Below are 20141 nucleotides of genomic sequence, written 5' to 3'. Positions count from 1 at the left end.
ACGTGATAATTCATCTTGTCTTTGTATGTTTTTTCCAGCTTTCTGAATGATAATATCGTCATCCAAGGAACGCAGAGGCAGTCTTCAAGAAAGCACACAACATGGTTGCTTTCAGGAGGACAGGTAAATTAATTTTTTGTGCTGGTGAGTGGCCTCCTGAGAACGTGGGAGTATCAATTTATGTATGCGTGGGACAGTAAACTCTGAACTCATTTCCTGCGGGACATGTTCATCTTTCATCATGCCTTCGGCAAAGAGTAATGTTTTCACACTAAGAGGCACGTGCAGGTGAGGCTTTGTTGTTCTTGTGCCTTTTTGTCTGTGTTATTCTTCACTAACTGAAATTATGGATAAAAACGCTGCTCTAGAAATGACCGCACCAGCTACTCCTTACTTCCAGAGTAGGGGGTGCAATCACTTCTCTAAATTAAACGCTTTCGCGTGTAATTCATTCGTCAGTTCATATTTTCCGGGAACCAGTATACATAGTTGACTAGTTTATTGGCGTGAAGACGCAGAAAGGTTAACATAGCAGGAATTCCCTGCTTCTACATAATTAAGCAAGCCATAGATGACTAATATTATGAAGATAGGTCGCTGAAGCAAGCGTATTGCAAATTTTTCCAAAAATAGGGTAAATAGAGGCAAAAATATGATTCAGTCTTCTACACCATTAAAAGTGAAAAAAGAAATTGGAAGAGCACCTCTTACACTATACTGGCCGCAAAAGAACAAAAAAAATAGTACGTGTGGCATATCTGAGTTACAAAAAGAAACGTGGTTCATCCCTCTGATACATAAATTGGTATAACACACGAAAATGAAATATATTTGCACAGAAGTACAAGCGGTTTGCTGTGACGTCAAGATGACGTGGCGGCAGCATTGTCTGAAGGGAAAGGTTGGGGGTGGCGTCTTTGAAAGCAAAAAAGCCACGCTGCTCTTCACTTCTACAGGAGCATAGCTGGAAGCAGGTCACGTATTTCTTGGATCGGCGTTTTAATAAAATGGCACCTGTGCTGTGTACAAATAGCAATAGTTTTATTTCCCAGCGGCCATCTCATCGAGGAACGCCAGATCTGTATGGACGTCGGACCTCGTACGTGAGCAGTGTCAATTGTTTCTGTTGACGAAAAGAACACTGCTGAAATTGTCACGCGTTACCGGGATGCCAAGCTATATGCCCCACCAAAAGCGGTGGCAGCGCTGTGCCATTGTGCTCTGGGGAATCATTCGTTTTCATTAGGAACATTACGTGGACCGCGACTACGCGCCGAACACGCAAGCGCAGCATTCTATGCTGTGAGTGATATCTTTTTTTTTCTGCTAGTACAGGCATCGACTGTTAGTAGTGGACGTCATTGTGTTTGTTTCCAATGTTTTATGCTTTCTTTCTCTATCGTACATGATTTTTGCCCCGCCGCAATGGTCTAGTGGCTGAAGTATTCGGCTGTTTACAGGCAGATCGAGGGATCAAATCCCGGCTGTGGCGGCTGCATTTTCGATGGAGGCGAAGATTCTTTGGGCCCGTCTGCTCACTTTTGAGTTCTCGTTAGAACCCCCGCTGATCGAAATTTCCTGAGCCCTCCACTACGACATCTCTCATAGTCATATGGTGGTTTTGGGACGTTAAACCCCACATATCAATGAATTGTACATGATTTATTTACACATGCGTCAGCTTTTTAATGCTGAGTGTTTCCTAAATGTATGTTCCTAATGTAGAATGCCAGCTCTCTCTTGGCTTCTTATTGATGTTTCATAGTGTGTTTTATTTTAATGCTTCTTCAATATGTCTTTCTTATTATTGAAATGGTATAGTCTTAGTGTACAGCTTTCCACCTTTGTTCCAACGATCTTCTGTGGCATCATGACGCAGGACCACGTCCTGGTTACCGCCACATGCACGGTCGTCACAGCGAAGTTAACACGCGTGATCCTGAGGTATAGGCAGACAGGCCACTGCTGGACCACCGCCAACCACACACAGACCAATGTAGTACGTTGACGGTCAGCACAAGACTTGGCATTCCAGTGTGGTTGCTGTGCTTTTCATACATGTGATTCATTTTCAGTGTAAGCTGGGAAATAAAACTGGGAAGGAGCGTAATCTGTCGCACGCAATAGTTCATTGTCGACATAAGTATACGACAATAAACTCTATGGCTGCGTGCGATAAAATATGCACGAAATAAACGTGGTGAAAACGGGATGCAAAGTGAGTGCAATCGACCCACCGGTGAGGCAGACTGCAAACAAGTTTACTATTGAAAACTATACCCGCTTCATCTACCGTAACTGAAGCAAGCATATTACTTTCATCGCATGGCGGCGCTGACCTCAGTCCGAGCGAGCCGAGGCCACACGTCGGAGCGTTCCAGTTAAATGTTCTGGCGGTTGTACAATAATAAAGGCGAACCAATGCATTTAAATATTATCAGACCTGCTCACTTCTTGCTGTGCGCTCTTACGTCACTCCGTTTGACCGCCACGTTTCGCTGCACAGACGGCCTACATTTGCTCCCGCTGTTCGCCAGAAATAGGTCGCAAAGCCTGGCGAACACTTTCGTAGCTTGCTGGTATGCTTGTTGGCGACTTAAGAAGACCATGTTTTTCTGTGTCTGTGAACTGCGGCGCGAATATACGATTTGCATAGTTCACTGGATGTTCGCACAGTGTGTGCCTGCAAATCCGCACGATGGGGCGATGCTGCGTGCCGAAGTGTCTTCGCGACTACGACAATGGACCAAAGCTCAGTTGCCTGGTTTCCTGACGACGTCTGAACAACGAAATGGGAGCGTGCTGTTCGTCGAATAGACGTCGACACCCGTTCTGTTCGTGACTCGAAGGTACGTGTGCCACCATACTACATACTTCTAAGTCGTTCCAACGACACCATCTCCAACATGTTACCTCTGGCTCTAAAATAAATGTGTGTGCGCTTCCGACTTGTTAGCCTAAGACCTGACATTAGGGAGTTTTAGAATACCGTTGTCAAACACTCCGGGCGTTGCGGGCAAAGCGAGTTCCAAAAGAGCTTTAGAATAGCGTTTGCCCTGCTGCAAACCGCAACGCATGATCGCAGCGACACCGTAGCCTCGAAACCAGCGCTTGAGGGCCACATGCGGGCCGCCATCACCGCCCATAGCCTCGAAACCAGCGCTTGCAGGCCACATGCGGGCCGCCATCACCGCACGCAATTTCGAATTTTTGCGTGCGGCCCGCGAACGCGAATGCCGACTTGCGTTACGACACATGTGCAGTGGCAGCGACCGCACCGCAAGTGCTCACGGTGCGCTATTCTAAAACTCCCTATTTTTAGGAAAGTACCGCAATCCTTTTAACCGGGCCGCCGCACCCGTCTTATCCCGCATGTCCTATCCCACCTGTGGCTTCTCGGGCCGCCACGAGCATTGCTTTTGTTATCAGCGTGACATAACTGTCTTAATATGACAGTAGCACGAGCCGAGTTATAGGGCCAGCGCCCGCACGGTGGCCGTTCGGGAGAGGATATAGATAAGATTTTGGACACTTGGGAGAGGCGGGTTGGACACTTTGAAGAGTATATAAAGGAGAGTGTCGGTACTTTCCTTATATTAAGGGACTTTATGCCCAGAGTTCCGCCACCCCACTATCGATGTAAATAAGCCCCAGTACCTAGGGAAGTATCAGCGCTCATTTATCGTCGCCTCAGCACCCTCACCGCACCGTCAACTTTCTCCCTTCTCATCCTCTATATCACAGTGCCACTCTATGCGTGTCACGTGATTGTTATCACGCGATAACCCGGTTTTCTCAGATTTGTAAACCGTAGCCCACGTGCCGGATGTGCTTTGCGAAATTTGCCAGCAGCCCGCCACGGTCCTCAGTCCGGTGAGCCATCTATCGGCGTGCCGCAAACGAGAACATAATCGGTCCCTCCCCACCTAGCGCTCGTTTCGCGGCATTGGCTCACCTAGAGTATTCTTGCACCATGCTTTAGTTAAATATATTTCCTTGATACATGTACTGATATTACCACGCTCCTTTCTCAAGTTTTCTTATCGCCGCTTTGCAACGTATGTGGGGTTTAACGTCCCAAAACCGCGATATGAATATGAGAGACGCCGTAGTGGAGGGCACCGGAAATTTCGACCACCTGGGGTTCTTTAACGTGCACCCAAATCTAAGCACACGGGCCTACAACATTTACACCTCCATCGAAAATGCAGCCGCTGCAGTCGGTATTCAATCCCGCGACCCGCGGGTCAGCAGCCGAGCACCTTAGCCACTGGACCACCACGGCGTGGCGGCGCTAAAAACAATTCGATGTCCGTGTTTGAGCTTCGACGTTTATCAGGAATGGTGTGGGCGAGGAGAGAGTGGAAGCTCGCCTGTATGATGCGACAATAATGTCAAGTCTTGTTATTATGACAAATTGATGTTGAATTTATAAGGTCAGCTCGAGCTTTTCTTACATCTTTCTATATATTTTTTTCTTAGAGGTACCTTTTTTGCTGGATTTCTTATGCTTCAACTTACTGTGCCGCATTAGTGCATTTTATGTTTTTTATGACTTACTGTATAGGGAACGCTCTCTTTTTTTTACGCAATATGAGAGTTGATAGAGAAAAAACATATTACAAGCACACAATATTTCATTGCCCAAACAGTTTTATACATTACTTTATGGGTTCCAAAATCACCTAACCTCTTTATAAAGAAAGTGACAGTTCCATATGAACCTGAATGCAACGCATAACAACCTTCGTGGACTTTCCAGAAAACTAACACGACCTCACGAATAACATCTCCGAAACTTGTAGTTCTCGCGTGCTTATGGCCCATTAAGGATTCGAGTGAAACCGCTTCAATCATACAAGTGGTGCCTATTGCCAAGAAATGCGTTAACTTCAATGCTCGTAAATCTGTGGACGAGATCATTCTATAAACGACCGTAAGAAATAGTTTCTGGTGCAGTATGCTCACGTTTCTCCTGCGTCCAGTCAGTGAAACTCGCGATGCGACGCGAACTGTTTATTAAGATGGTTTGTACGAAGTTGTACGGTTTACTGATCCCAACAGCACCGTCAGTGTGGGCGCCTGCGAGAAATTCATGTTGGCGTGGCTCTTGATGCACCGTCCAGGCTCCAGTGAAACTTAATGTTTATGATTATCGTTTTACTTTTTCTTGAGTTCGTCATCCCAGAGACTGAATTGCTATATTGACGCAACTTTTTTCCTTTCCTCTTCTCCACACTTTATCCCATTTTCTTTTTTCCCGGGCATAGCAGCAGGCTTCAGTCTACCAATGCTAATGCCGACCGTTTTTTCCTGCGACAATAAAGTATTTTCTATATTATGCAATGCTTTTTCAGTCATGAACAACCTTGTGCTTTTTATATCTATCTATCTATCTATCTATCTATCTATCTATCTATCTATCTATCTATCTATCTATCTATCTATCTATCTATCTATCTATCTATCTATCTATCTATCTATCTATCTGCCTGTCTGTCTGTCTGTCTGTCTCAGTTTATTTATTTATGGTATTTTATTTATGATGAACCGTTCACTTATTTAGTGAGTTATCGAAATTTTAATAAGCTTCTAAATAAATAGATGCCGAGAGTGAAAGCGTACAGTTCTGCCGTACCTGAACAGATGAGATTCCTTCTCCATCGTATGGAACTGAGACGTGTTCATTGACATTATATTAACAACCATCAGAAACAACACTACACATCTTTTACTTTTGGTTGATTCGCTCCATGACCACGTCTGTACGTGCGCTGCTTTTTCACAGCTTAAGTTTAAATGTCCACTTAGTTTTGTTTTTATATCTTCTAACCATTTCTTTACGTACTGCTAGCACTTTTCGCGTCTATCTATCTATCTATCTATCTATCTATCTATCTATCTATCTATCTATCTATCTATCTATTTATCTATCTATCTATCTCTCCACCTACGCCGGAGTGCTCTCACGATTCGCCCTTTAACTTGGGTACACCAAAATTACTACGGGAGGGTAAGATGATTTCCGAAATACGACTCGCCCGTCATGACAATAATAATAAGGCAATCTTTTCGCATACTTCGCCAAACACTTAAACGGTGGCACATACCCGGAAGTGGGTATATGCGGGTATGTGTCACAAATGATAGACATTTTATATCTATCCAGGAACGGTGAAACACACATGGGTAACTTTAACGACTGAACGTTGCCATAGGCAGGGCTGGCCAGACGAATGCCAACAATTATTGTGAGTGTAACAGCAGGAATCGAACGCCATCATTCTGCATCGCAATGAAGTATTCTACCACAGAGCAACGCCAGGCCTCAGAAACACATTTCAAATAGACCCTAATGTTCGTGTAACAATAATTGTGGTTGCAGTACTGGCTATTCAATTTTATAAGCATGATATATGTACTCCTATTATACAACCGTGATGTCAGGTTAATGTTAAGTGTAGTTGGGCCCCATTCGACGAAGTTCATCTGTGTAGCAGTGCTCATGGCTACCATTCTCGTGCGCACCAGCGCAAACACAAGCACTTCGTATCAGCTCACCGTTTCTGGTGTTGCTAATATCCATGTTGCTGCTGGCATCGTTACGCAACTGTAAACAACTGCTAATACAAAATATATGCGGCTTTTTAATGTATGTATGTGCATTCATTTCTAGATTTTGTAGTGGCAGTTTAGAACGTCTAACTTGATAAAAAATGTGGTTGATCTGCCTATATTGAAATAGGAATAACACGAAAGCAAAACGTGTCTTCACCCAGGTATCTGAGCGTTTATTGCGCATTGTTTAGGCAACAGCAACAAATTGCAAAGTCACGTTAAGAATAGCAGCCAACTGTAAACATGCAGCGCACACCTCAAGCAGAAAGCACGCACGAAACTAGCATGCACAAGATGAGCGCCGACTAACAACTTTCGCAGCTCAACACTATCTGTGTGCTAGTATGCTGTTCAGAGCGTGCTGTTTTTGTAAACGTGGCTGTGGTAGCATGCGAAGTGACCTTCGTCCTTTCTCGAATTACGAGCCTGAGAAGCGCGCGTGGACGAGAGACCATGCTACGTAGAAGTGGCACTGCGCAGAGGCGATGACATTAAGAGCACGCCCAACGTGAGGCCGTCTCGCCACCTCACCCCTGGTAACGAAAACGCGCTAAAGTTTCGAAACTTCGAGGGCTTCCAAACAGTGTATAGTCTATATATATATGGTTTTATTAGCACTCCAGACAACGCAAGTTCTGTGGCATAGTGGTTAGCGCTGTGAGCTCAGAATAAGAAGGCTGCTGGTTCGATTCCGCGCGACAAATGATTGTTTTCTGTTTATTTTCAAGGGCGAAGCCCCTAATGGCGTGGCTTTTGCGTCCCCCATTGTCGTAGTGGTACCTAACCTGTGGCACATACCCGCATGTCCATAGTTCACGAAAAACGTAGCACGGCGTCGTTATCACGCTCTCGGTGTTAAAGCGCTGACAGCTGAAATGTGGTACATACACTCGTTTAGTCCTTGGAATGTCCGCTGGATGGCGGTACTTGTATATGATGAGCATATGATGAAAAGAAATGAGACTGTGGTACTTGACTGTGGTACTCTTTGAAGGAGCGGAACATAGAAAGATAGGCTTCAAAAGTAGAGAAGAAAGTTATAAAACGAAGTTCGTGGACGTGGAGGGAAAAAAAACTTGTTTCCTTCACCGTAAGAAGCCAAAAATATTTTTTCTGCAGTCGCAAGTAAAGAAGTTCAAGAGAATGCTCCTACATAACTCAATTGAATATGTTTAATATAATATTTCGATTAGTTATTACTTTATGTGTACTAATTGTTAACTGTATAGTTTCAATGCTCTTGTTTGCTTTTGAATTGTATATGTCTTGAAATGTGTTTTTGATCTCACCTATTTTACACATTGCGATAATGATGTTTTTCTTTATTGGTATTTTGTCTTTTGTTATGCTTATGGTTCTGTTCTTTTTCACATTGTAGTGTTTATTGGTCTGATTCTAATTTGCTGATTTTTAGTTTTTGTGTAAAAAGTCGTTTTTATCTGTGTCTAAGCTGTGTAGTAGACTATATTTCAGAGCAAAAGCCTCCGTCAGGTTTAGCCTTTTGCTTTTGTTTCGCTTTTTCTTATATACCGGAAAAAGAAATAAAGCCTCAAGTACAGAACATGTTGAAGGAAAGAACAAAAAGCATACCAAAATATATAACCTAGGAAAATGTGTAAAAATAACAAATGCGGGACGTTTTTGACAATTGTGAGACATCTTTGGACTTCGAGCAAACATTGAGCTATTGCTCTTCAGAACACTGGGGATTTGGCCACTGGTGGACATGGTTATAATATAGTTATATGTACCTATATCAACAAAAAGATGTACCAAAATCGGCATTTGCTATCGGATGCTACTAAGCAAATCCAAAAAAGCAATAACAGCGATAATATATTCAAGCATATTTAGCTTTCTTAGAGAACATTTTTCATGCTATGTCTTCATATTCTATTTCTTCCGTGCGTGCCCCATTTGATATTCTCACTTACTTTCTACGCTGACTGGTTCATATACCGATTCACTGAGTACGAAGAAACATTGTAGAGCGTACGAATCGCACAGCACGTACTAGGGCTGGTAGGTTCAATAAAGAAGATCCAGAATTTTTTGCGTTGAGAAGGGCCGTCTTTTGAAAGTATTCAAGAGCTGCATTCAAGTTCCACAACTGAAATCCTAGTTCATTAGAGACATCACACGACAAACGAGATTACCACCGGCTTCTCATAAATTCATATATGCTTGAATGTCACATATTCATAGTAAACACGGCTATATCTTCAGGCAATTTTAAAGCTAATGACACAAATGAACTGCAGTCAAAAACAAAAACCAGTTACCCAAATAAATTCTAACCTGACCTTTCTTTTTTTGTAAAGCGTGCTTTGACGCAACGCGACTCACATAGGGGCAAAGCCCTTCTGTTAGATCGCAGGAAGCGAAACGATGAATTATGTTTTAATTGCGAAGTATTTCTTAGTGAACATCAGGGACATTGAGCATATCTATCTATCTATCTATCTATCTATCTATCTATCTATCTATCTATCTATCTATCTATCTATCTATCTATCTATCTATCTATCTATCTATCTATCTATCTATCTATCTATCTAGCCGCCTACAACTCTCAGCTCCCCTGGTCGTCTCGACAATGGTATCGATACCAAAATAACATGACGGTATGACAAACATAATTGACTCGTCATAACATGGAAATCATGAATTCTATGTCATGATTTACATTTCACGGTCTTGCTCCTCTTGCGGTAGTTTCGGTCACATGACGTTTTGTAAAACTGATATGGTGTGACATGTCTGCATGGCGAACATAAGTAACACAAACTAACGTGGAAATCATTAGATTCTTGTCATGATTTTCATCTTATCACTAGTCATGACTACACGCCACGCTCATGGTTTGCTCGCGGGTGTTTCGCTAGCTTCACATATAGCAAATTGCGTATTACGGTACGTGAAGGGAGGATGAAGGTGCATGCCTGGTGCAAACATGATAATCATGAGATGCGTGTCATATAAAAACATGACTACATGTCACGCTCATGATGTGCTCGCGGCTGTTTCACTAGCATTACATATACCAGATTTTGTGTTACGTGACCTCAGTGGATTTCGATGGGGCATGGCTGGTGAAAACATGATAATCATGACATGAGTGTCATGTAAGAAGATGACAACAAACTACACTCGTAGCGCACTCGCGGCAGTTTTGATAGCTCCACATACACCTTATTTGGTATCGCTTGACGTGGATAAATGACTTAGGTAAATGACACGTCCATAAATAATAATCATGACATACGTGTGATGTAGATCATGACTACATGCTAAGCTCATAGTGTGCTCGCGGCGGTTTCGCTAGCTCCACATATCACGTCACGCAATAATAAATATTGTATCACGTGATTGAATAGACAATAAAGCTAAAGGCCCATTCAAAAATGATAACCATGTCGTGGAAGTCCTGTACGGCATATTTAAGTCCGTTTCAGAATGTTATGCTAGTATGAAAGTGACATATCAATTTTCCTCAATCTTGCTTCGCATATTATCGATTCTAGGAGGACGTGGACCTGCCATTTTTTGTTATTCGTTGCTGGGGGGTGGGTGTATTGTCCGAAATAAAATTTGTCATTTATTGACCAGTTGCTGATATTATGGCTACTTCCGATTGATATTACCACATGTTGTCTAAACGCACACTCAGACAGCAACGTGTTCAACGCTACAACATGTTCCCCTCATTTATAAAAATACTACGTCGCTTCTCAGGAAAAGTTATTTCAGATTTTTCTCTCGAGATATGAAAGCTCTTCTTCAAATTTCCTCCCTGGAAAATCAATACGACTGCTATGCATTATTTACTATTGACAGTATTTTTAATAAATTAGTTCTGAATGTGGTCTCTGGGTCCTACCATACTTTAAAGTATCACGCGTTTTCTTGCCACCAGTGCCATCTACAGTGTGTTTCACATTAAGTTATTCCTATTTTGTTTCTGTTGTGTATATGTTGTGTACTGTAGCCACCACCTCCTTGGCTGGTTGTGTATGGTTGATGAGTATCTCGTAAAGCCTACACTAGAAAAAGAACTAAGACCTCCGCATTAATCTTCGGGTGGATCGTCGCTTTTATTCTTACGCCCTCCGCCAACTTTGCTTTAGAGGAAATAAAACCGTTATTGTTTGTTTATTTTTTATATTTAGATAATTCACTTACTAACCCTCACTCGGAATCTCTGTCTTACTTTTCAGCAAAATTATACCTAACTGATGGCAAACAGGCTTAAGATACAGACTCGTTTGCTATGGTAAAAATCCTTTATCGAAACAAGATACCCGGATCCAGTTCACGGGAATGCTATGGTAGTCACGAAGACAAAAATTTTAGAGATATTTGAATATGTGAGCAAAAATTATCACACAAACATGGTTGATTTATTCATCTTAGGAATTGGTATTACGCGAAAGTAAAACATCTCCTTACAGAAGTAGTTTAGTGGTTTTTGTGCGTTTATATAAAAGAGCTTAAAAATGCTTGTTGTGTTTGACAGCTCAATTTAGGCACCATTTTTTTGTAAACGCATTCACGTTGACGCTTAACGCTGCATCTCTATCAGGACGACTGACGTCCGTAATTGATACCTGATTTGTGACCAAACATGCTTTCGTGGTTATGAATGCCTGTGGTAGCTCTAGCTGTGAATGGTGAGAGCGGAACTAAAGAAAGTGGTGTGACAGCCGGAAGAGCACGACTCATCGATTGTGAAACTTTGGCCATGGTCACCTAGACGCGGCGTGTTGTATTTATTGGGCACCACTGCCAGATTGGAGGAAAACGCGACGCAGGCAGCGTCTTACCACTGGGCCAGCCACAATGTTTAGCGTGGCGCGGAACGCGAAGGTACGTTGAAGTGAGGCAAGCGCATTGGTGTATCCGTTGCAGCACTATTTCTCCTGTGGATGATTGCTATGAGTCACTTGACGCTTTGGGTAAGGTCGCCATCTGGAAGTGTTTTAAGAAGTGGACAAAAGTGCACTTCTATTAGAAAAGCACTGAATGAAACTGATGTGTAGAAACAATGCGTTGAAGGAACTAATCAGGTATTCCACGGTCATAATGCCTTATTGCACTTTACAAGGCGAAACGTGAGAAGGAAGTGGTAAATAAAGAAAGCGTGTTTTAAAGCATGAAAAGTATTTGATAGTAACCGTGACAGCGAACAGTGTGCCTGGCAGCAGTTGTCGCCGATCGAGAGCCCGGAGGTTCGACTCTCATTGACAGAACTCTTCTTTTTATCTTTTAAATTTATTATTCACACGCCATTTTTATGACGGAAGTGCGTCAGTGATATCTTGGTGGACCCTGGCATAAACACTTCCATGCTTAATTGTCAAGTATCGCACAGATCACAGAAACTAGTTAGAGTGGGGCTTGAAGTTCAAGACGAACTTCGTTAAGTATCTTTTAGAGGTTTACATAAGTAAGCGCTTAGGAAGAACACATATGTGTTGCCATATACGGGATTGGGTGTGAGCCGTTTTGTTGTGGCCATAACTAGAACGTGTGTGTGTGTGCGTGTGTGTGTGTGTGTGTGTGTGTGTCTGTGTGTGTGTGTGTGTGTGTCTGTGTGTGTGTGTCTGTGTGTCTGTGTGCGTGCGCGTGCGTGTGTGCGTGTGCGTGTGTGCGTGTGTGCGTGTGCGTGTGTGCGTGTGTGCGTGTGCGTGTGTGCGTGTGTGCGTGTGCGTGTGTGTGTGTGTGTGTGTGTGTGTGTGTGTGTGTGTGTGTGTGTGTGTGTGTGTGTGGACGCTTTACTGCAATGTGGACTCCTACAAGTCAACTGTATATTCAAGTTATCGTGACTCGTTCAACTGTACCATATTTGTTCAGTTAATATTGTACATTGAGTGGCCACTGATCGTTTTTTTTTTGTGGCAAAAGATATGTGAATGTAAAATTATAGCATCTGAAGGATAAAATGCAGACTTTAGAGAAACGCTAAACGAATTTTAGAAATGTCCAGATAATATAAACCTCAACTTCCCACAGAAGTCACTTAAGACAGATCAGAACAGGAACGCCACTAGCGTCTCTAGCGGCAGCCCACCGATGCTTTTGATGCTTTTAGACGAAGGACCGCCAGATACGCTCTGTCATAGTTGTGACAAGCACAAAAACCTTCTCCACCATTTTCCGCCATGCTTTAACAGCGAACTATTAGCGACCTGTTTAGTCCATATCAAACTACACTGTGCGATGCGGCTATAAATTCTAAGATGGTCTCTCGTGCACACTTAACGAACTGAGTCAGTCTTGCATAAAATTCATTTTTTTCTGCTCGATTACTTGTTCTCCTGTTGGCTAAAGGTGAAAGGCTGTGCCGATGGTGGAGATAACTAGAATGTGGCTCCCGCTCCTCTACACTATTTTATTATTTTTCCGTGCAAGCAGGCTCATAAGGAAAAGGGGCGTTCAGCTAATTCTATAAGTATAAAGCGTCTGCGTATCGTTGTGCTTCGCTGCAAATCTTGTAAAAGACAACAATCTTCTCTCTGTAGTCACTACGTCAGACATGGACGCCATCTCGCAGTAATGTCGGACACAAAAGCTTGTGGAGAATGCCGAGTAGTTGGTAGGTGGCAGCACCATATTGTCTTAGCAAAGCGAAGGAAACCCCCGCTTTATAGTGCATAGCGTCGCATTGTCAACACACTGTAAGAAGCGCTGGAGTCTTTAGAATCACCTATACATGCATTTTCTAGTAAGGGAAAGCACACCAATGTATTATTGTTGCTCCTCAGATATGTGTAATATTTGCTTTTCATCGACAATATTCACCAGTATTAGCGCAGTCACCAGATCAAGACGGCTGGGGGTTGAGCAGAGGCTTAAGTTTTCGCCGGGTGGCTAAATCTTATGACGGAAAGTCAAAGAGAACGACACAAAGACAACAAATTTGCGTTGAAGTATCTCAAAAAAGACTATTATCTTCAAACAAAATATTTAATTGAAGTAATCTCAAACGTTCTTTTCAATATTGTTCCTAACTCAAGTGCGGCAGCCGCAATAATAGTCTGTGCAGTGCAATTCTATACAGCGGGTGGCAACCAAATGCACAAAGAGTAGAAACGACGTGGACTAAAAGGGCCCTCGTGCCTGCGCGCGGTGGTCGTGCCGCTTTCTGAGGTTCCCCTAAAGAGATTCAATTTCACGCTTCTCCAGCAGCGCAAATAGAAGCGCTCTTCCTCCGATGCTGGTTTTCTTCGCGCTGCTAGTTTTTTTGTTTTACTATGTTTGCCCTTATTTAGAAACATTTCCTCTTCCCGCCAGAGGAACCTCAGTTGGCACTGTCGGTGAACTCTCGAAACTGCGGCCAACCTAATGTTTGCTCGCTTACGGCCGGGGTAGAGGAGTGGCACACGCACAGTACAGTGTGCGCGTGCTACTCCTCCAGCCCTGCCGTGGCTCGTCGCGGACGTAGTGATGTGCGTCATGCAAAAAAAGCGAGATAAAAAACGTCTCTTATATTCATATATTTTTCGCTTCAACCATGTCACCACCAATACCGGCTGCCAGTTAAATGCCTGACTCGAGTTTCTAACCCTTGCTAGACTTATACGTTTCCGAATGAGTCGTAATTTATTTGAGTCAATATTTTCCTGGTACGCAAAAAATAAGAATTAAGGAATGTTCTCGGACGTCTCGCTTCACAAATCCACGGCAATGAATTTCTGTACAAGGAATGCCACTGCATCCAATATTTCGACAGTAAGACTTGCCTCTTTAGAGCGCAATAGCCTTCCTTAGCAGTGTTTCTATGTCGTCCCTATTCAACATTCTCCGATGCAGCTTCACATCTAAAGCAAAGAAAACGTTATTTAGTTCGTTATATCGTATAATTCGATGTACACTTCCTAAATATTGAGCGGTATTTTCGGTGTGAATGGCGTTGCCAAAGCTGATAAGAAGCGTAACTTTCATCCTTCCTTTAAAAAAAAGATTGCAAGAAAATTAAACGACGCTGGATTTCGTTGACGCAATCATAGCTGAAGAAGTCTTCACAGCACCACATTACGATTTCGTTCAGTATTTAGGTTAACTGTGGCGATTACGTAAATCTTTGGGAGAAACCAAAGGAAGAACGTCGTCGTCCTCGAGTCCTCCCTGACAACATCCTTAGGGCTTTATAGGCTCCTTATTCGAGATATTGCAAGTTAATGACACCTGATACACTGCCCTCATTCAGTAGGGCTTTAAGACACCTCTATTCACACTGCAATGGCCAAGACGTGCGTCTTCTCTCCTACTATGACGAAGTGAACCTAAGGCGGCTAATTAAACGAGATTCGGGGATACGGCAAAGTGAAAGAAGTTGGTTCAGAATATTTCAGGACCCCATGTTTTCGCGGAGAAAAACTCACAGGGTTCTTTATGCATTTATTTAAGGTGACTCGAAGGCTAAGCCATCTTCTTTTTCCTTTCAGTCAAAGTATCGATGCTGCTCTTCCATCTTTCAAAAGATTTCTGTAGCTAACGTTAGTAATTACACTGCCTTCAAGATTGGAGGCGTCTCGTGTAATTTTCCATTGCCTCTGTGATGTAACCACCTTTTATCAACCAACGGTGTGACGCGATGACATCAACGTGCGAAGTACGTCACGTGACGTGATGATGACGTCATAACGGCTTCACAAATGTTGGAAACCTGCCTTTCCTTGCATATTTATCTCTCTCTTGGAAACCGGTGACGTCATTTCGAGATCACATGGGAACGTCATCTCGATATGATTATTTTTAGCATCCCTGTTTCCCCATGTTGCGGCACGCAAGACGCCACTGACAAGTGGTGCCAATGGTCAAATCATGGCCGATTTCCCGTGGTGGGTTGCGCCAGGTCTCTGAGCAACAACCAACTAACCAAATCTTGCGTCTGATGAAGTATTTGAGACGTTCGATTTAATAACTCTTTCGGCGCGAAAAAGTGTCACATGAGTTGTTCGAAAACCAGGATAGTAATTTGCACTGTAGTATGCGCTTATGGTCTGAATTGTGTTGACGAAAGTGACATTAGATGTTAACAACATAGGTAATATTTCGTGAATCAGTTATGTCCACCAGTGGATGACGCACTAACTTAGCAATAACGCATCGTGCAATCATTTTCCCTGCTGCGCCTTGAATGTTCCGCGTGTTTCTATCTTCACGTTCGCGAGATTGCAAAGCTCGATTATATCAAGATCAACCAGCTCTTCCAACGCGTTCAACTCGTTCGAAACGTAACAGAGTTATTAGACACTAGGAAGTTTTTGAATACCGTTTGCAAGCGCTGTGGGCTTTGCGGGCGTTGCGGGCGTAGCGGGCGCCATATGAATTTTAGAATAGTGGTTGCCCTTCTGCGAACCGCAACGCACGATCGAAGCGTTACCGTAGCCTCAAAACCAGCGCTTGCGGGCCACATACGGGCCGCTATCACCGCACAAAATTTCGGATTTTCTGTGTGCGGTCCGCGAACGCGAACGCCGACTCGCGTTACGACGCATACGCAGTGGCAGCGACCACACCGCAAGGGCTTGTGGTGCGCTATTCTAAAACTCCCTTCCTTTAGTAGGGTGTACTTGACGAGCCTACGTACGCAGCATAGCTACGAGAGAGAAGTGCGCATGCGCAGTGCGTAACGTATCTATTCCATGAATGCGTGCGTAAACGTAACGAGGCGGAGCGTTCGCGGCGTCATGCACGTGTGATATCTCGATTGAAATAGAAAGCAGATAGCAAAATGGCAGCCATGGCGTCGAACGCGGAGAGCAACAAAGCCGGCCTAAATCGAGTATATTTTACTTTAGGGACGATGTTGCGCTGCTATAGCAGAAGTACAAACCAGCGGTCGGTTTAGGCATCCGGACACGCAAAACCTCGCGTAACTGAGCAAACTGAGCAAACCTATGTTAATTATGGATCCAATTGCTTTATATGTGGGGTTTAGCATCTCGAAACCACCATATGATTATGAGAGACGCTGTAGTAGAGGGCTCCGGAAATTTTGACCACCCGGGGTTCTTTAACGTGCACCCATATCTGAGAAGACGGGCCTACAGCATTTTCGCCTCCATCAAAAATGCAGCTGCCGCAGCCAGGATTCGATCCCGCGACCTGCGAAGCCAGTAGCCGAACACCTTAGCCACTAGACCACCGCGGCGGGGCAACCATAGATCCAAAGTGTTTGCCTTGGCTCGGATGCTAGTGGCCATTATGGCGGCTGCTACCACACGAGTGCACTAAAAAGCCCCCATAAGCTGATTTATTCCCAATAACTTATGTCTAGTTGAACGAAACGTATCTCGGTACGGTCAATACGGTGAACTAAAAGTGTCCTTGAGTGCTTTGCATGTAGTGTACGCAATGTATCGTGCCGCGTACGTAGGCTCGTTATGTACGCCCTACTAAAAGTGTCTATTAAGGAGAGGTCTTTTAACGTCCCATGCCTACAGCCGTCCATCCGAGCCCTGGCATGGTGCCAGGTGGCCGCCGGGACGCGCCAACGAATGGTAGTCGCGTAACATCCCTACCTCGCCTTTTCCTTATGTTCCTCCTTCCTCCTGGTCACGTCGCCATTTGCTGTTTGCTCGTGTGGCATCCCTGTGCACAGCATCTCCTATCATGCAAGAAGTAAGACGCGCGCATTCTATTCTATCTTGACCGACCCCGTCTCAATGAATACAGGGGTTTTCCGAGCCAACTTTGGAATTTTGGAAGTGCTCTTCCATTTTAACTTGCAATATACGGTGATCAGTAAATTTTAGATTGCGTTATAATAGATCGCTCATATATACATGCCATCGCGGGGCCTCCAAAAAGGACAGGATTGATTAGGCATTTTTGTGTGAACAGAAGAGACTGCTCCTGGCTAGGCCATCACCACACAATTCTTCTTTGGTTTGGGGAGTTTCCCATTATATATCAAAGGCAGTCTTAAGCTATGCAGGAGGTAATAAGATGAGGCAGAAGGAAAAGATTAGTGCTTCCGAGGAGGGGGCGTGTCTAGCAATGCGCGCAATAAAAGCGGGGATTCCTTAACCCGCGCACGACCAACAGACCATCCGGAAAAGCTTTGCAGTGCTGTTCTTTAGTCATGATTTTGCACACGTCTAGTCGACGAGCAGCGCTGCAGAAAAATTGCCTTTCGCAGATTTGCTCCCGCTCAATCATCGACGAGGGCCGTTTTCCTGCAGTGTCTCTCATGAGCGTCTGGAAGATGACATGATTACCTAGGTGATCTGCGTTCACGACTGCAGCTACAGATTTGTTTATTGATTTTTCTCGTTGCATGATCGATTCTGTACGAGAAACCTGGAAGCGAAAGAGATTAAGTTTTTACTTCTCTGCGGTGCCAGGGAATGTTGGCATGCACTTTACCACCGATTTTTAGTGGTAGCGTGGGAAATCCCACGTGGTGCACCTCTGTTTTAGGAACTTCCTCAAACACAAATAAGGAATTGTTTCTGATGTAAAGTAGAGCATCGATGAAGACCGATATATCGAAAAATATGCGTCTTTGGCTGCAGTGCACTTAATAAAAGTTTCTGCCATTGACACCAAAGATAATTGTCAATTTAGCCTTATCAGAAGACATCGTATGCGAAATATAGGCCCCAGTTAAACAGTGCATCCACAAGGGGTTTTCACTAAAGAGGTCTTGAATTAGTTTTCTGAATCATCATCAAATGACCTTAACCATGTAGTTAATTACCTCACAGATCTATCGCTGCAAATCTTGGGCACCTCCATCAAGTACGAACAGAGTTGAAGCGACTCGTACAAAGCCGATGATTGAAATGAGTTTCATATAGATGAATAACAAGAGGAGTTCGAGCTACGTCACGCGTTCGTCACGACTTCGAACGTGAGTCATGAAGCATGATTGCTGTTTGCCGATATTATTCCAATGCGCGCTAGTGTCACTGTCTGCATAGTTTTAGCACATTGTGAAGTACTTAGTGTCTATATCATGCCGAAATCACTCCACGTGACGACATGAATTTCACTGCTTTTTTTTTGTAGTGTGAGACTTTCACTTAATGATTTTTTGGAAAACTTGGCATGTTAAGTTTCTGGCAACCTCAAAATACATCTAGCTCTATTTCACCGTTTAGAAACCATCGAAGTCCTTGCTGACGCCGTCAAATTTCTATGACGTTATGGTATTCGGTCCATCATCTTCAAGGGGTTGAGACATCCTGCATTTTCTTTTGATTTTTTTCTCGCTTGCCAAATGCCTTCTCGGCACATATGTGGTGACTTCAGTACTGTGAAAGAGTAATTTATTTAGGGAGATAAATCGTGTTTTTGTTCTTAGTGTCCACCTAAGCTATACAGTGCTGAACACGCCCAAAAGGCAGTTTCACAACAAGATAAACAGCTATATTAACAGGAATATTCACCAGAACGACGAAATGACACACCTGGTTCAACCAATTGCCAGGCTTGACAACGATTTGGCCTCCGTAAACCGGAACAAGTGCACCCTCGCCCGGATGAGTAAACCTGCTCTTTTCGGCTATTCATTAGCCCTGAGCTGTTCGCAGATGGCGGCAGCTAATTAACTTGGCTAGATTAGCCCGATGCAGCATCAGCGGTTCTTCCATGAGTGCTGACAAATGCCTCACTCCGTTAGCCCATTTCTTCAGACTAGACAGTGCACATAATGGAGTACTAATTATCTATTATTGCCCATCTAGGGTAATTTCGAACTGGTTCTTATCTTAAATCATACGTATACAATGTATATCTTGACTTTCTCCAAAACTATTAAGTTTTATTGATCATTCTGATTACTTTATTAAATGTTTGAAACACCGGAAGCAAGTGCTCGAACGGATACACCTGTACGAGCTTGGGAGCGGTCCACAATCGCCCTAGCTAAGTTATCATATGTGATTACGTCACTTTGTGTGAACTAACATTGACGTCATCATGATGTCACAAGTTTTATCAATCTGTAGCGTCTTCACAATGTGGTAATTTTCTGCGTCGCACGTGTTGACACCGCCCACATGAGATGGTGACGTGTACAACGGTCAACTTTTGTGCTTGGTGAGCCATCTGATACTTTCTGCTTCGCACAAGTGGTTGCAAGCCTGAAGGAAGTGCGTCGCGGGGCAGCCATCTTTGTTTCTGTTTATTTTTTCACTCTGCTTTTTCTCACTTCTGTTTGTTGTTTTCTAAGCATTTTCGTGTCTCTTTATTTCTAATACTTCATTTGTCTCTTCATGTATTTCGCTTCCTTTATCGCTCTTTGGGTTTTGGGACGTTAAACCCCACATATCTATCAAATCCTTTATCGCTCTTTCTGTTCTTTTCTCAATCTTCCCCTCTTTCATCTCTCTCTATCTCTCTCGACTTTATTTTTCTGTATTTCTTTCTCTCTTTTTCCTTTGTTCCCATTGGCACTGTCTATTTTTCATTTTCTTTCTGTGCTATGCTTTACACTTTTCCCTCCTCCTCACACCCACGCCTCCACTCATCACCGTACCTTCCCTTTCCCACACCCTTGCTTTACTATA

The sequence above is a fragment of the Rhipicephalus microplus genome, chromosome 5, assembly GCF_043290135.1.
Source record: "Rhipicephalus microplus isolate Deutch F79 chromosome 5, USDA_Rmic, whole genome shotgun sequence".
Classification (NCBI taxonomy): domain Eukaryota; kingdom Metazoa; phylum Arthropoda; class Arachnida; order Ixodida; family Ixodidae; genus Rhipicephalus; species Rhipicephalus microplus.
The sequence above is the reverse complement of the archived record's forward strand: the minus strand, read 5'-3'. Positions refer to the sequence as shown.